Genomic DNA, 16,455 nt, shown 5'->3' with positions numbered 1-16,455 from the left:
TTCCTGAGATCGAGCCTCACATCAGCCTCTGCACTGACAGCACGGAGACTGCTTGGAATTCTCTTTCTCCCTTTCTCTTCCCCTCCCCCACTCATACATGCTCACTCTCTCTGTCTCTCTCTCCCTCTCTCAAAATAAATAAACTTAAAATATGACTACTAATTGGTTGAATATTTCCAACTCAGCTTTAAAAAGTCATGAGAACAGTTATGGGGCAGATGTAATAGACCAATAAAATGAGTATCAAAAAGTTATTTGTAACTTGCTTAGAACACACAGCTGTTGGGGAGTTCCATGATAGCACAATGAGAAGATACTGAGTCAGAGTCTCCATCCACAGCAGAGAAGAAGTGGAATTCCCATGGCTCTTGGACCCATGGCTGGCATTATATCTCCTAGTGAGGCATCAACATACCTCTTCCTGTTGCAAGGTAATTAAGTACACAGATGAAGCCCCAGAGAAAGTAACTCTGAATGCAGAAGCTCCACTTCCTTGGTTTGTTTTCCTTCTATATCACCATGTCCCCTTGGCACAAATTTTAGGCCACCATCACCCATGTCAAATTTCAGTATAATCTGCATCATAAATCCTGAATTTGCTATTGAAAAAATGTGTGTTAGAGGTATGGTTTTTTCCACCATTCATTTTCCACCAATCATTCCATAATTGGGAAAATCATTGAACCTGTCTATACTTGATTTCTTCAACTGTAAAATGATAAAAATAGTGTCTATTTTCCATACTTCAAATAATAATTAGAAGGATAAAATCATAATATATGTAAATGTACATTGTAGAGAATAAAACTCCATAGATGTGTGATCCTATTGTAAAAGTTATCTTGTAGAATTTCTGTCTGGCTGTTTCAGATATTGTGCTAGGTTATCTGGGTTATAGTTTATAATGTCCCTAGGTGTATGAACTTTCAGTGTGCGTCACTCAAGTGCGCATTACTTTTCAAGCAGAAAAAGAAAGGAGAAACTTCTTTATGTATTTTATGTTATTTAAAGTTCATTTATTTATTTTGAGAGAGAGAAAGACAGAGAGAGAATGTGCAGGGGAAGGGCAGTGAGAGAAAATCCAAAGCAGGCACCATGCTGTCAACCATTAAGCTTGATGCAGGGCTTAATCCCATGAACCTGTGAGATCATGACCTGAGCGGAGACCAAGAGTCCAGTGCTCAACTGACTGAGCCACCCAGGTGCCCCTCTCTATGTACTTTAAATGGATGGAATTTAAGGTGTGGAATTGGTCACAGGTACTGGAAGTGCTGAGGTGCCAGGAAAGAGGATGGAGCTGCCACCAGAAGTTGGCAACAGCCGGACATTGCTATGACCTAATGCTGGAAGGACAAAGGCAAAGATGGAATCACTAGAATCTAAGAGCTTTCATCACCCAGCAGAAGGTAAAGCCATGGTGAACTACCACACCTTTCTTTGGCCAAACCTCCTGGACACTGGTAGAGCAATGAAAATTTGCTATTGGGAAGTGTTTATTGGAAGTATGAGTTAGCGGCACCTGGGTGGCTCAGCTGGTTTACTGACTCTTGATTACAGCTCAGGTCATGATCCCAGGGTCATGAGATCGAGTCTCACGTTGGGCTCTATGCTGAGTGTGGAGCCTGCTTAGGATGCTTTCTCTCTCTCCCTCTGCACTTCTCTCCCACTCACCCTGTCTCTCTCTCTAAAATAAAAATAAGTAAAAATTTTTAAAAAGTATGAGTCAGCATTTTTGTGATATGATCAAAAGAGGAAAAGGGAAAGAGATGTTTCTAAGTAAAATCAGGCTAAAATTTGGACCAAACAAGGTTCAAAAGGTAGGCTTGCCACCTGGGCCTTACAGATTTTACACAATGAGGTTTTTGCTGTGAAATATGCCCTCTGTTAATCAATTTCTTCCTTTCCGGTGAAGATGAAATGTAAAAGAAGGAAATGATGATGAGGATGGCAGTGATCAATTACTGAGCCCATTAATACCTTCAGGTATGGTTGTCACCTTTTCACGTGCCAGTAACACCTTGCTCATTGACATGGGTATTGAAACACATCTCCCTAATTTCCATATCTTTGGTTTGAAAAATACAGTTTTATATATTTGAAAATCTCTTAGTTTTATGTATTTAATATAACCCCTCATTTCCACAGTTACTTTGTAGAAAATACAAGACTTTACTAATCTTGTGTTCAGAAAATATTAATAAATTTTTGCCATTACAAACGGCAAAGTCCCCTTGGTATTTGACCTGGACTATGAGATGGCCATAGTCATAAAACATATAAGCCATACAAGCTATAGATTATCTAGCCCTGGTGTCCTTCGTTGCACACTCTAGAATACAGTAGAATGCTCTTAAGACACTCTAACTATCCAACCATGCAAACTGCTCTTCAGTGTAGTCCCATGAGACATTGGGAAACATTATGCAAATAAAGCACACTTCATTGAATTTTACTGAGCCCCATCCTTGTTTTCCTCTTCTTTATGGCTACTATGCAATGACCCTGAATAATCAGAATGTGACAATTTATTTTGATCAGTTCACTCTTCCAGGAGGAAAATACCTGCCACATAGTAGTAACCAAGTTGGCCAAAATAGGAGTGTGACAGGTAAGGTTTTTTTCTTTTCTGAAATTTCACCCAGTGTGTGTTCCATGTCAGACCTGAGCTTCATTTGCAGGTCACCTCTGTTTGTCCCCTTGGGAATTATTTTATAAACTCCCATGCTCAACTACAAGTAGGTCAAGTCTTCACCAGCAGCAGCTTCCTGTCTTTATTCTGATGAGTTTAACAAAGGCCAAATCTGTGGCCTTTCTGAAAAAAGACACCTCCAAATTTGGCTGACTCAATTATAATAAGTAAGATAAATTAAAAATTGATTATTTGCATATAAAATAATATTTTTTGCTTAGTAAGGAAGCTCCTTGAGCATTCTTTAGTTCTTTTAAATGTTGATGGTTTACCCTATACTAGGCATTCTTCTAGGCTATGGGAATGCAGTAGTGAACCAAACTGACAAAGCCTAGGTTTTCTTAGTTTATATTCTAGTGGACAAAACCACAGTGATCAAGAAAACACACACGTATTGGGTTTCCAAGTCATGAAAAGTGCTCAGAGAAAAGGAGAGCAGGGGTAAGGACTGGGAAGGGACAGGATATGGGGAGCTGTAGCAGTTGTGACCTTTAAGCAAGGTAATGAATGGAGTCAGATAGCAACAGTCAGGTGAAGAACCAAGGCAATTGACAGGCCCACAGGTAAGAGAGGGCCAGTACTGGTCCCACATGCAGGTCTATAGAGCACTAAAGGAGGGCCAGGGCACCTGGACCACGTCTTAGAAGGCACTGCCCAATGAAGATCAACATAGGGTAAAATCAGTTAATTACTGGAAAATAATTAATTAAAACAGATTTTGATACATTAGAGAATAAAAATTGAAAACCAAGAGACCTTAGGACTCTAGTTGCCTATTTATGCACGGAAAGGGCAAGATTGATGTAGTGAAATAATTTGTCAGTAAATATTTACTGAATATTCAATATAGAAACTTTCACTTGGGAACAAAAGGTGTAGTTCAAAATCATTCTGCACAAGTGACGACTATTACCATCTGTTGGTGGTGAACAAAGTTGATGCTTATTTTTTGCATGTATATGTATGTACAAATATATATTGCATATATTTATGTATATGTATATATTTATGTATATATGTATACATATATTTATGTATATATGTATATACAAATATATATTGCATATATTTGTATATATATGTATATACATATATGTATATGTATATGTATACATATAATGAAACTTCTGTCTACCTATAATTGTTTCATTCATTCATTCAGTGGAAGTTCATAGTTTATAGGTGAAAGGCTCCTGACCAGGAGGCTGGAGTTTAAGTGACATCCTGGTGGTGACTGCCATCACAGAAATACAAACCAAACAACATAACGACATGGTAGGTCCATGTCCTACTGCCCCGTGAAGCATCTATAAACTAGCAGCAGAGACTGCCTATGGTTTTATTTTTGAAAGGAGAACCAGCCTGTACAATTAAAGAGTCAGTGGGAAACTTTCCTGCTGGGGACCATAGCCCCTGGTCTTTAGCTCATGGATTACCACCGAAATGATGAAATAAGCTGCTGTTTTGGTTATGTTGGCTGCTCTTTTGTATGTAATTTCCAACAAAAAAGATATCACTAGTGGTTTCTCATGACCTCCAGGAGGACTCTGAGCATGGCATCACACACAAGTTCCCATGCTTCCTTCCCTCATCCTGCAGCTCCTGTCCCCTCACCTGAGTTTCTCCTGACCTTGTACTTTCCTCAACACTCCCAACTGCAGGAAGTGGCTGTCCCTGTTTCTCATGTGGCGTGAGAGAGGGTGAGCTTGATGCGGCTCAGCACACCTCTCTGTCCTGACCATTCACCTTTGATGGAATCACTGTCTTTAGGTGGATGCTCTCGGTTGAAAGGCAGGATAACATAGGACTCAGGATCAAGGTCGGACTCTACCTTCTCCAAAATCCTTAACTGCATATCTCAGGCTAGAGTGTTATTGCCACCTCCGAGTTGGATATATTTATTGGCTGAGATTCATCTGGCAATTGATCACACTGAGGGTGATGTGCCTAGTTTTCCCAGGCAAGCCACATCTGCCTCAGGAAGCACCATGTGTCCGAATGCCCCACTGCTCCAGCAGTTACAGACAGTGAAACCAGAATTCAGGCTTCATCCCTCCACACTCCCTTTTTCTCATCAGCCACGCCCACTCTCCATAGTCCATCATCCAAGATGGTTAGTCTCTAATAAGATTCCAATCAGCTAGGATGCGGTAAGATAATTTCCCTGAGGACAAGCTCTGTGAAACGGAGCTGAGTGCTCTGGGTAGGTTTTGGAAAAATTACTTTTCCCTTCCTACATCCAGAAGCAGGAGAGGGTTTTCTCCTGATTTTCAGATCTTCACCCTTAGAAACTGTTGGGGCTCCTGGAGGTAAAATTCTCAACATCCAGCAACACCCCCTCCTCAGATTGGGCCCCCCAGGGTTTTAATCTGCCAGGCTGACTGGAGCTGAGTCTCAGCAATTAGTCACTCACCCCTGAAGGCACCAGTGACTTTTTGTTCCCAGTGGGTTGTGACTCTGTGTCCATCTTCAGTTTGGGGTGACGCTTTGCCCTGTGACCTTAATTCTCTGATGAATCTAAGAAGAATTCTTTTCAATTTCCTCAACATTTTTCTTGGGAAGATGGGAATAATGATTTCCAAGGTTTTAAGGAGGACTGTAAGTCCTTGACTTGCCTCTTTCTATAAATGCCTCTAGAGGCTTTTTTCATGTCAGTTTGTATAGGTATCCCTTCTCAACTTCAGCTGCATGTTCTAATCATCTAGGGAGTTTGAAAAAAGGCTGATGCCTGAGTCCCACCCAGAGCGTCTGATGTAAATGAGCTTGGCTTGGGTATGGCTTAGGTGGGGGGGTACTCAAAAGCTCTGGTTTGATACTGATGTACAAGATGAGTTGAGAAACTCTACTATAGAATGACTTAACTCGGGGCGCCTGGGTAGCTCAGTCAGTTGAGCATCTAACTCTTGATTTCAGCTCATGTCATGTCTCATGGACGTGAGATTGAGCCATGCTTCAAGCTCTGTGCTGACAGTGTGGAGCCTGTTTAGGATTCTTTCTCTTCCCTCTCCCTCTGCCCCTCCTCCACTCATGTGAGTACATACACTCTCTCTCTCTCTCAAAATTAAATAAACATTTAAAAAAAGAGAATGATTGAACCCACACCTTGTAATAGCTGTTTGCCATTCAATGCACAGATTTCTAACTTTAATGATAAAGGGTATACACTATGTGCTTGAGAGATCTTAGCCAGATCTCTATTCAGGGCTGTCTTGACCTTCTGGATCTTCTTCAGTTACTTGTGAGCTACTCAATCTCTTATCATATATGGTAGAATGACTGATTTGTGGTTCAGGCCTCAGGCCCTTTCTTCCAGATCTTGCTTCTTACCTGCTTTGAGTACTGAGTCTTATTGATTAGTTACTAGGGAAGGCTTTGCTTCCTTCCATGCTGACTTTTCTATGTGGGATTGCAGCCTCCTGACAGGAAACGTTTTGCAGGATAAATTTCTGTTTCATTTGTGTCAAGGCAGGGAGATTTCTTTCCATGCTGCACTCTCAAAATGATTTTGCCATTGCTTAGCAATATAGACTCCTCCCCATAATTATTTTAGTGTGGGACCATGAAGCAATGTCCCAGAGTCTCAACCAATACTTCCTCATCCATCTCCCACCTACGAAACTACCAAGAGAAATGTGCACAGTAGGTGCTCATTGTGTATATATATATATATATATGTGTGTGTGTGTACACATATTACACATATATGAATATGTTAGTTTTGGAATAGAGTCCAATGCAGTTCATGATCTGTGTTCATTATTTCTACAATGAAGGAAATAGTCTATATCTGCACTGTCTACTGTAAAAGCCAGTAGCCAGTATGGTTATTGAGCACTTGAAATGGGGCAAATGTGACTAAGGAAATGAATTTTCAATTCAATTTATTTTTAATTAATTTAAATTTTAGTAGGTACATATGGCTAGTGATTATTGTACAGACAAATACTTGAAGTGGCCATGTTTTTCAGTTTTTCCCTCTCTTTATTTCTCTCCAATTCTGTTTAGGGATGTATTTTTTTCCTTTATATATCATTATCTGGGGCCTGGTTACCTGATGGCTGTCTTTGACATTGCTATATATTGCCTCCTATCCATTTGTGTTTCTCAAGCCAGTTTCTTTCCGTACAGACATAAACGTTCCCTTCTCTCATCTCCAGCCTACAGCTCCTCTGGGTGTGGTGATTGAAGTGTAGGTGATTTGTCCATATCTAAAGCTGTCAGATAGTTTGAACAAAAATACTGAAAATCGTTGCCAAAATGTGTCAACCAATTAGAAAAAGGCCTGGGAGGAAAAGTTTATGGTAACTTGTACCACATCCTATATTTTATATTAGATGGCATGGCTTTAAAAAATTAATTCTGTATTTAAAATTAACTGTTTATCTCTTACACAAAACAAAAAAGAATATTTAAAAATATATAGGAGCTATATAACCATATGGCAGAGGAGGAGACCCCAGCCTCCAACTCCCCACAAAGATAAAACACTGGACAGCTATTCATCAACAAAAACAGCTCTCGGAGAGCTCTGAAGTCTAATAAGGAACCTTCAGCAGCCAAATGGAATAAAAATTGAGAGTAACTGCACAAAAAGGAAGGAAGAACAGCCTCTTTTCGCCTTTGTCATCTTGTCCCCCAAGCCGACACTGCTCAGTGCCTCACCAGCTAGAAAGAGTCCCGTCTCTGGGGAAGAGAAGACAGAGTGAGCAGTCAGCTTCCCCAGACTTAGGGGGGGGGGCATCTCATGAAGAACCTGCTTCAGTTTCACCCCTCCCAGAGACCCGCAAAGCTGAGACATAGGCAGTTGGGAACAAGGAAGAAAAGCAGGGACTACCAGGATCAGCCATACAACAGAAGTGACCACGATTCCCGGTGACCTGCTTCACAGCCAGTCCCAGCAGCTTTTGTCACTAACGTAATCAAAGACCAGCACAGCCTAGGCACACTCCTTGCAGATTTCACCAGTTTTATCCCCACGCCTACTCTCGTTTGCATGTATCGATTACCTGTGTCCCTCCCTACTTCCTCTCACAACCCTCCTCTTTAGACCAAGGATGCACACTAGCAGCAAGCCTGGATCCCTGTGGCTGACCCCCACTACTTTGAGTGTGTTTTGGTTTAGCACCTACAGTTGCACACTTTCATGCTATTGGCTTGATACACTAAACTCCACTGCCATGTGCACGCGTCTGGCAAGATTCTGAGCCATGGAAGTGCACACCAATAGACCAAGCTCCTTTGGCTGTTTGGGGCCCAGATTTAGCCTTATTGCCTGTCGCTAACCTGTAACATTGGGCTCACCTGTAGCTACTCCTCGAGTTGTGCGCTTGCATGTCCATGTGAGACCCTGTCACTGGCCTCCACTGCTGTGCACATGCCCCTGGGGAGACTGCGCAGACACAGGAGAGCATGCTGACAGTTGTAGCCGCCACAGCAGTGTGTGGGCCTGGATCCGACCCTATCTCCTGTCACTAGCTTGCACCACTGAGTTCATCTTGAGCTGCTCCCTCCAGCTGTGTACCTGCATGCCCCTGACTTGTCTCCCAACACCATCCAGGGCTTCTGTACACACATGGCAAGAACTAGCAGCCACGGTATTGCAAACTGATGGCCAAGGGCCTCACAACTGCCAGTGTGCCTCCAGTTCATTCCTACACTGGCTGCTTGCTCTGGTCTCCACCACTCTATGTATGTGTGAAACCAGCCTCTGCCATTATAAGAGCACTTACAGCTGTTCTTTCTAGCCCAGTGTGCGCATATCACTAGCTCCAGTCACTACCACTATCTGCCTTGGTCCCTGACCACTAAAGCCTGGAGGTGCTGCTGAGGATACCACCAACCTTTTGTGGCCTCCATGGATCTGCTGCAGTGTTCTTCAAGGACCATGCAGTTGCTGATGCTGTGGATTCCGGTGGCCTGAGCCAACAAGTCACCATGCTCTCTGGACCTGGAGCAGCCATATATCACTGCACTTGATGATGAACACCACTGGACACAGAGTCATGGTGTGCTCTGGCCTGCCCCCAACCTCAGGGGCAGGTCTGTCCTAAGTCAGTCAGTAAAGTCTGAAAGAGGCAATTCCCTCTTCCAATGTGCAGACAACTTAGCAGAATTACAAGGATCAATGAGAATCAAGAAAATAGGATTCTATCCTAGGGACATAGGAAGCTTCCAGTACTTAATCCCAAAGAAATAGAGATACAGCAATGGCCACACAAAAAAATTTATATTTTCCAAAAAAAATTTCCCCCCAAATTAAGATTCTCAAAGATATATATATAAGAGATTGGATAAAATTCAATGGAATCATGGGACACCCAGCTGGCTCAGTCAGTGAAGCATGTGACTCTTAATCTCAGAGTTGGGAGTTCAAGCCCCCAGTGGGTGTGGAGATTACCTAAAAATAAAAATAATTAAAAAATAATGGAATCAGGAAAACTATAAGAGAACAAAATTAGAAGCTTGAAAAGGATGGAAATATAAAAAATAACTGAACAGGAATTTAGGAGCAGTGGAATACAATGACTGAAGGATGCAACAGAACTTCAACAACCAACTAGATTGAGGAGAAGAAAGAACCAGTGAGCCCGAAGATAGATTACTTAAAATTATTCAGTCATAAAAGCAAAAAGAAAAGATACAAAGGGATGAAGAAAGCTTACAGGACTTCAGGTGTACTATTAACCTACACATCACTGGAGTCCTAGAAGGAGAAGTGTAGAAAATTTATTTTAAAAAATAATGGCTGAGAACTTCCCAAATCTAGAAAGGGATGAGACATTCAAGTTCACAAAGCTAATAGTTACCCCAAAATGTCAAACTGAAACAATATTCGACAAGACACATTATATAATAAAGCTGTCTAAAATCAAAAATGAAGAGAGAATCTTAGAAACACTAAGAGAAAAAAATTATCTCATACAAGGAAACCTCGATGAGGTCAGCATATTTCTCAGCAAAAACCTCCCAGACCAGGAGAGAATGGGTGCTATATACAATGTACTGAAGGGAAAAGCTGTCAGCCAAGAGCACTTTCTCCAGCAAAACTGTACTTCAGAAGTAACAGTAAGGTAAAGACTTCACCTCACAAAGAAAAACTGAGGGAACTTAGCCCCACTAGACCTGCCTTAAGAAAAGCTAAAAAGAATTATTCAAATTGAAATAAAAGATGCTACTATAGCTTTAAAACATGAAAGTATACAACACAGTGGTAAAAGTATATAGTGTATTGTCAGATTCAGAACACTCTAATACTGTAATGTGGTAGTGTGTTAAGCACTTAACTCTAGTATAAGGGTTAAAAGACAACAAGTCCCCCATGGACTTGAACTTCACTTTGGAGCATATACAGAACACTGTATTCGACAGCTACAGGATATACATTCTTCCAAATCACACATGGAACATTCTCCAAGATAGGTCATATATTAGAGCACAAAACATATATATCCTTTCATGATTAGAACTTTCAACAAATACAACCCAATTTTTAAAAGGTTGAAATCACTCTCAAAAATAAATAAACATTAAAAAAATTAAGGGCACCTGGGTGACTCAGTCAGTTAAGCACTCGATTTCAGCTCAAGTCATGATTTCACACTTTGTGTATTTGAACCCCATGTCGGCTCTGAGCTGACAGCTCAGAGCCTGGAGCCTGCTTCAGATCTTTGTCTCTTTCTCTCTGTCTGCCCTTCTTCCACTCATTCTCTCTCTCTCTCTCTCTCTCTCTGTCTCTTTCTCTCTCTCTCTCTCTCAAAAAATAAATAAGCATTAAAAAATAATTAAAAAAAGATTGAAATCATACCAAGTATCTTTCCTGACCACAGTGGTATGAAACTAGAAATCAGTAACAGGAGGAAAACTGGAATATTAACAAATATGTGAAAATTCAACAACATATTCCTGAACAACCAATGGGCCAACAATAAAACCAAGAGGAAAAATAAAGTATCTTGAAACAAATGGAAACACAACATACTAAAACTTTGGAGATGTTACAAAAGCAGTGCTAAGAAGGAAGTTTTTAGTAATAAATTCCTATATTAAAAATAAGGAAGTTCTCAAATAAACAACCTCACCTATACCCCAAAGAAAGAGAAAAACAAGAAAAACCAGCCCAAAATTAGTAGAAGGAAGGAGATAACAATTATCTGTGCACATAAATGAAATAAAGAATAGATAACAAGGAGAAAAGATTAATAGTATGGAGGTTCCTCAAAAAATTAAAAATAGAACTACCCTACAACCCAGCGATTGTAATACTAGATATTTGTCCAAAGAATACCAAAATGCTGATTTGAAGGGGAACATGCATCCCAATGTTATAGCAGTGTTATCAAAAATAGCCAAATTATGGAAGAGTCTGAATGTCTATCGACTGATGAATGGACAAAGATGTGGTATATATATGTATACACACACACACACACACACACACACACAATGGAATACTACTCAGCAATCAAAAAGAACAAAGTCTTGCCATTTGAAACAATGTGGATGGAACTGGAATGTATTATGCTAAGTTGAATAAGTCAGTCAGAGAAAGAAAAATATTAAATGATTTCATTCATATGTGGAATTTAAAAAACATAACAGGTGAACATGGGGGAAGGGAAGGAAAATAAGGTAAAAACAGAGAGGGAGGCAAACTGTAAGAGACTTTTAAATACAGAGAACAAATTGAGGGTTGATTGAGGGGTTTTGGGTGTGGGGATGGGCTAAATGGTCAAGGGGCATGAAGGAGAGCACTTGTTGGGATGAGCACTGGGCATCATATGTAAGAGATGAACTACTGGGTTCTATCCTGAAATGAATAGTACACTGTATGTTAACTAACTTGGGTTTAAATAAATAAATTTAAAATTAAAAAGAAAAGATTAACAAAGATAAAGTGGGCTTTTTTGAAAAGAAACAAAGTTGGAAAACCTTTGGGTATAGTACAAGAAAAAAAAAGAGGACAAAAAATCTGAAATAAGTGAGGAGACATAACAGCTGATACCATAGAAATGCAAAAATTCATAAAAGAATACTAAAGCAATTATATACCAACAAATTAGATAATCTTGAAAAAGCTGATAAATTCTTAGGAATATATGATCTGCTATATCCGAATTACAAAGAAATGGAAAATCTGAATTAACAAGAAAGAAAACTAAATTAGTAATCAAAGTCTCCCAACAAAGAAAAGCCTAGGACCAGATGGCTTTATGGGTGAATTCTACCAAACTTATAAAAAAAAGAACTAACATCTGGTCTCACACAGAAATTAAAGTCCAGAAATACAGACACTACCATCCTCCACCCCTTCTGATTCATTAGCCCCATTCATATTCCCAGATGAAGTCTAGTCCTCTCTTCAGCTTCTTTAGCAGTTGCTGCATGAAGTAATATTTTAGAAGTAACACAGCTTCTTTAGCACCTCTAGAAGTGGAAAACTCCAACTCTGAGTCTCATGTATCACTCAAAGTTCCAGGGAGCTATCAAGTCACACAACAAAGAGCAAAGCACCTGAGAATTTAGAAATAACCAAAGCCCAGGAACAATTGTGGGTGCTCCAAGAGCTTACCTTCTAGGCCCTAATTCTCATGTGAGAGCATTTTCCAAATACAAGTTACTTTTCCAAACCAAAACATTTAACAGTCAAAAATTATACTGAGGTCATCAACCAAACACAGAGAAGTGCGTAAATGTGGTGTAGGTGAGGGCAGAGTGTAGACAGAGGAAAAAGAGAGAGAGAGAGAGAGAGAGAGAGAGAACAAAAGCCCTCTGGTTTCAGCTTTTGGGCTGTCCAAACTCAGCTGGACCAATCTCCATTGGCTGGCCAGAACCCATTGGCTGTAAACCACCGGCCTTCCTTCAGGATGATTCACCTCTCTCTATGCACTGGACCAGCTCCACCAACATCTCTGCCATCTTCATGGGCTCCTTGGCCTTCTCCTCGGCCTTCTTATTCCTTTTGGTCACTCTGCCCTTGACTCCATCATTTGGATTCTGAAGATGATTCAGGGTGCTCTCCTCTGAGGCCTCCCCTCCACCTGTGTTTTTCTTTGGATGAACATATTGTCCATCTGCCATAGTTTGCTTCTTCTGCGTTTATGCTCTCCCCCACTCCTGGGTGAGAGCCACATTGTCCTCCAGCATCTCATTGATGACTGGCAGCAGGAGCTGTTGGAAATCTTCCTCAGGCTCCAGCACTTTCACCTCCTCCAGCTCTGCCAGCTCGAGGACATCTAAGGGCCATATTCTCTCCCACTTCTCCAGAATTTTGCTATCAATGTTTGCAACAAAGAAGGAGAGATGTAATTTGTTGAAAATTTAAATTTTATGTGACACACTATCTGACGTAACCTGTCTGGTCATTTTTTTGGACAGCCCAACTTAGCCCAACTCCTAGAATAGGAGACTTGATCTTGGTATTCTGTACAAATTGATGTAATACCATGATGCATTTCAGGGGATTCTGGGCATAGGAAGAGATATTTGCAAAGGCTCTTGAGGGGCTGGAGAATGACAGGAGGACTGTCTGCATTGGACCTTAATGTGCACAGGGACTGGGTATTTTTGAAGTTCATAAGTTGTCTTGCTATAAATTCATTTCAGTAGCTGACCTGACAAGTGTATGAGGTCAAAACCCTTCCACGTGTAATAAAAAATTACCATGCTAATAAAAGTATTTATTTTCTTGAAAAGACAAAAAAAATAATATAATTTTTTCCAAACCATTACAAAAATTTGAAGAAGACAGAATACTTCCAAACTCATTTTAAGAGGCCAGTATTACTCTGATAACAAATCCAGATGAGGATACTACAAAAAAAGAACTACAGGTCAGTATCCATGATGAATATAGACATAAAAAAACTCAACAAAATTAAATTCAAACAGCAAATCAATTTCAATGGCACATTAAAAGGGCCATACACCAAGATCAACATATATATATATATATATATATATATATATATATATGTGTGAAGTATATATATTTCCCATATGTATTTCATATTACATATAATGAAATATACATATATATCTCATAAGAATATTATTCACCCATTAAAAAGAAGGAAATCCTGCCATTTGTGAGAACATGGTTGGACCTTGAATACATTTCACTAAGTGAAATAAGCCTCTAGAGAAAGATAAATACTGCCTACTATCTTTCTACATGGAATCAAAAATAAATTTAAATAAATAAAAACACAGAGTAGAATGGTGGTTGCCAGGGGCTGGAGAGTGGGGGGAATGGGGAAATGGTGGTCAAAGTGTATAGACTTTCACGTGTAAGTTGAGCAAATTCCAGAGATCTAATATACAGCATGTGAGTTAAGAATACTGTATTGTATACTTGAAAGTTTATAAGGTTCTCACCATAACAACAACACCATGGTAACTATGCAAGATGAAGGATATATTAACTAACTTTATTGTGGTAAACATTTTGCAGAGTACGCGTATTGTTATCACACTGTATACCTTAAACTTACACAATTATGATGTTAATTACAGTTTAATAAAATTGGAGAAAAACATGTATAATAACGATGTTTGCAAGAGAAAAAAACATATATGTATACACACAGTTCAATTCTATAACTTTGTATTTATGATGTGATAATCATTAGCCTAAAATTACCCATGACATTAAAATTCTGTACAAGGTTTTGACACAGAAATTAAGATAGAATACCAATTTAAAAATGTTTGGAATGCTGTATCCCATGTTGAAAAGTATAAAAAAGATATTTTTCTTTTAAGAGTATGGAACATTATGCCAAAGGCATTGACTTCCCATAAGAACTTCGATCTCAAAGGCATTCCTGTTTCTAGAATAACAGTCTTTACATTTCTGTTACTTTGTCAAATGAAAGGCATTTCTCAGATTTAACAAAACACCATACACTCAAAATGCCATTTGCTTATTTTAAGATGCAAACATCTTTAGGATATGAACTCTTAAACGGCACTTCAGTGATTCAGTGTCTTGACCACATGAACAGGGAACCCTTCTATAATATGCATCCTGAAATGGATCATCATGGCTGCTTCCAAGCAATTAGAACCAAGTTCTGTTCATCACTCTTCATCTAATTTGGCTGGTCCTTGTTAAAATCAACACAAGAACTTTTTGTTGCATTGATGTACAAGTAAACTCATGCAGTTGTACCCAAGTGACAAATTGGCAAAGCAATAGTATAGGCTGAGAGTGATTTCCAATAGTTACCAGGAGCCAAGTTGTAACATGCTAATGATATTCCACTCTCAGGTTCAAATTGGACTGGAGATCATTTAATGTCTCCTTGGAAAAGAGCTCAAAGAAACCCAAGAAACTCAAAGATCTGGAGATCTTCCAGACTGTCTAAGAAAACACATGTGAATATTAACCATCTCTTTTCAGAAGAGTTGCCCCAAACATTAGTTTATGCCCCTAAAGAAAACTGTGAGAAATCCAACTAGGTTGGGATTCTAGCAGGATGGGACATATTTGAAAACAGGCAGCTAAAGTTTCATATCTGAAGTCTTTGAACTTCTAACCAACTTGAGAACTGAAAGGAGGGAGCTCTATTGTTCCTTTCCATCCCACCCCACCAAATAATAACAAACACCAACTAAACATTTACTGTTGAAAGAGATCAGACTTGAGCAACCTGCTCCTTATAAGCAATTACCTTTTCCTGCCCTCTCCTGCTTCTGCTTTCTCTCCTCTTCCTTCCGCCATGGTTGTTGAGTGCATCTCAAATGCCAAGCAAGTACTGAGTTCTAAAGATAGCCCTTTATTAGTTACACTTTTTCAGGAGAAAGAGTGATTAAGTCGATGTCAAACCTGGCTAGTATGTAAAAAATCTAAAAGTCACATCCAGCTATGATCTTAACCATAGTCTTCATGCTTGGGAAAAAATTGAGAAAAGTGTTATCTCTGATCTTGCATTTGTTGTGTTTCCTGCAAAGAATGTCTTTTTTCCCTTTTCTCTGTCTGAACTATCATCCTGTCCACCCCTTAAAGACTACCTGTAATGTCCTTCTCAGAGCCCCCCGTTAGGGTGGGTCCTTGACGGGTACTATGTGTATGTCCCTAGTCTATCTATGGCACTTATCCAAATCTTCCCTGGCACTGCCTGTCCTCTCCTCTACAACTTTTAAAAAAAAAAAATTTTAATGTTTGTTTATTTTTGAGAGAGAGAGACAAAGAGACACACACACAGAGAGAGAGAGAGAGAGAGAGAGAGAACACAAGCAGGAGAGGGGCAGAGAGAGAGGGAGACACAGAATCTGAAGCAGGCTCCAGGCTCCAAGCCGTCAGCACAGAGCCTGATGTAAGGCTTGAATTCATGAACCATGAGATCATGGACATGAGCCAAAGTCGGATGATCGACCAACTGACCCACCCAGACAACCCTAGATATTTTTATTTAAAGTTTATTTACTTATCTTGAGAGAGAGAGAGAGAGAGAGAGCAAGCTGGGGAGAGGCAGAGAGAGAGAGAGAGAGAGAGAGAGAGAGAGAATCCCAATCCGGCTCCACGGATCCCAACATGGGGCTGAGAACCCACAAACTGTGAGATCACGACCTGAACCAAAATCAAGAGCCAGCTGCTTAACTGATGGAGTCTCCCAGACCTCTCCTGTCCTCTATATCTTGAGCTTCCTGAGGCCAGAAGCCATTTCTCACCCATCTTTGTATCTCCCAACAACTAAATGCAATTGTCAAGGGTGGAGGCTTGATAGAACTTCTCAAGTAATAAGTTCAAGTATATATTTTGTTTG

The 16,455-nt window shown here is 39.9% G+C and overlaps 1 pseudogene; it reads right to left on the bottom strand.

Annotated features, from left to right (window-relative positions):
• Nucleotides 1–12,547: 12,547 nt before the first annotated feature.
• On the bottom strand, nt 12,548–15,410 carry LOC115511218 (annotated as a pseudogene).
• Nucleotides 15,411–16,455: the final 1,045 nt, after the last annotated feature.

This window comes from Lynx canadensis, chromosome A3 (assembly GCF_007474595.2).
Source record: "Lynx canadensis isolate LIC74 chromosome A3, mLynCan4.pri.v2, whole genome shotgun sequence".
Lineage (NCBI taxonomy): Eukaryota > Metazoa > Chordata > Mammalia > Carnivora > Felidae > Lynx > Lynx canadensis.
The sequence above is the reverse complement of the archived record's forward strand: the minus strand, read 5'-3'. Positions and strand labels throughout refer to the sequence as shown.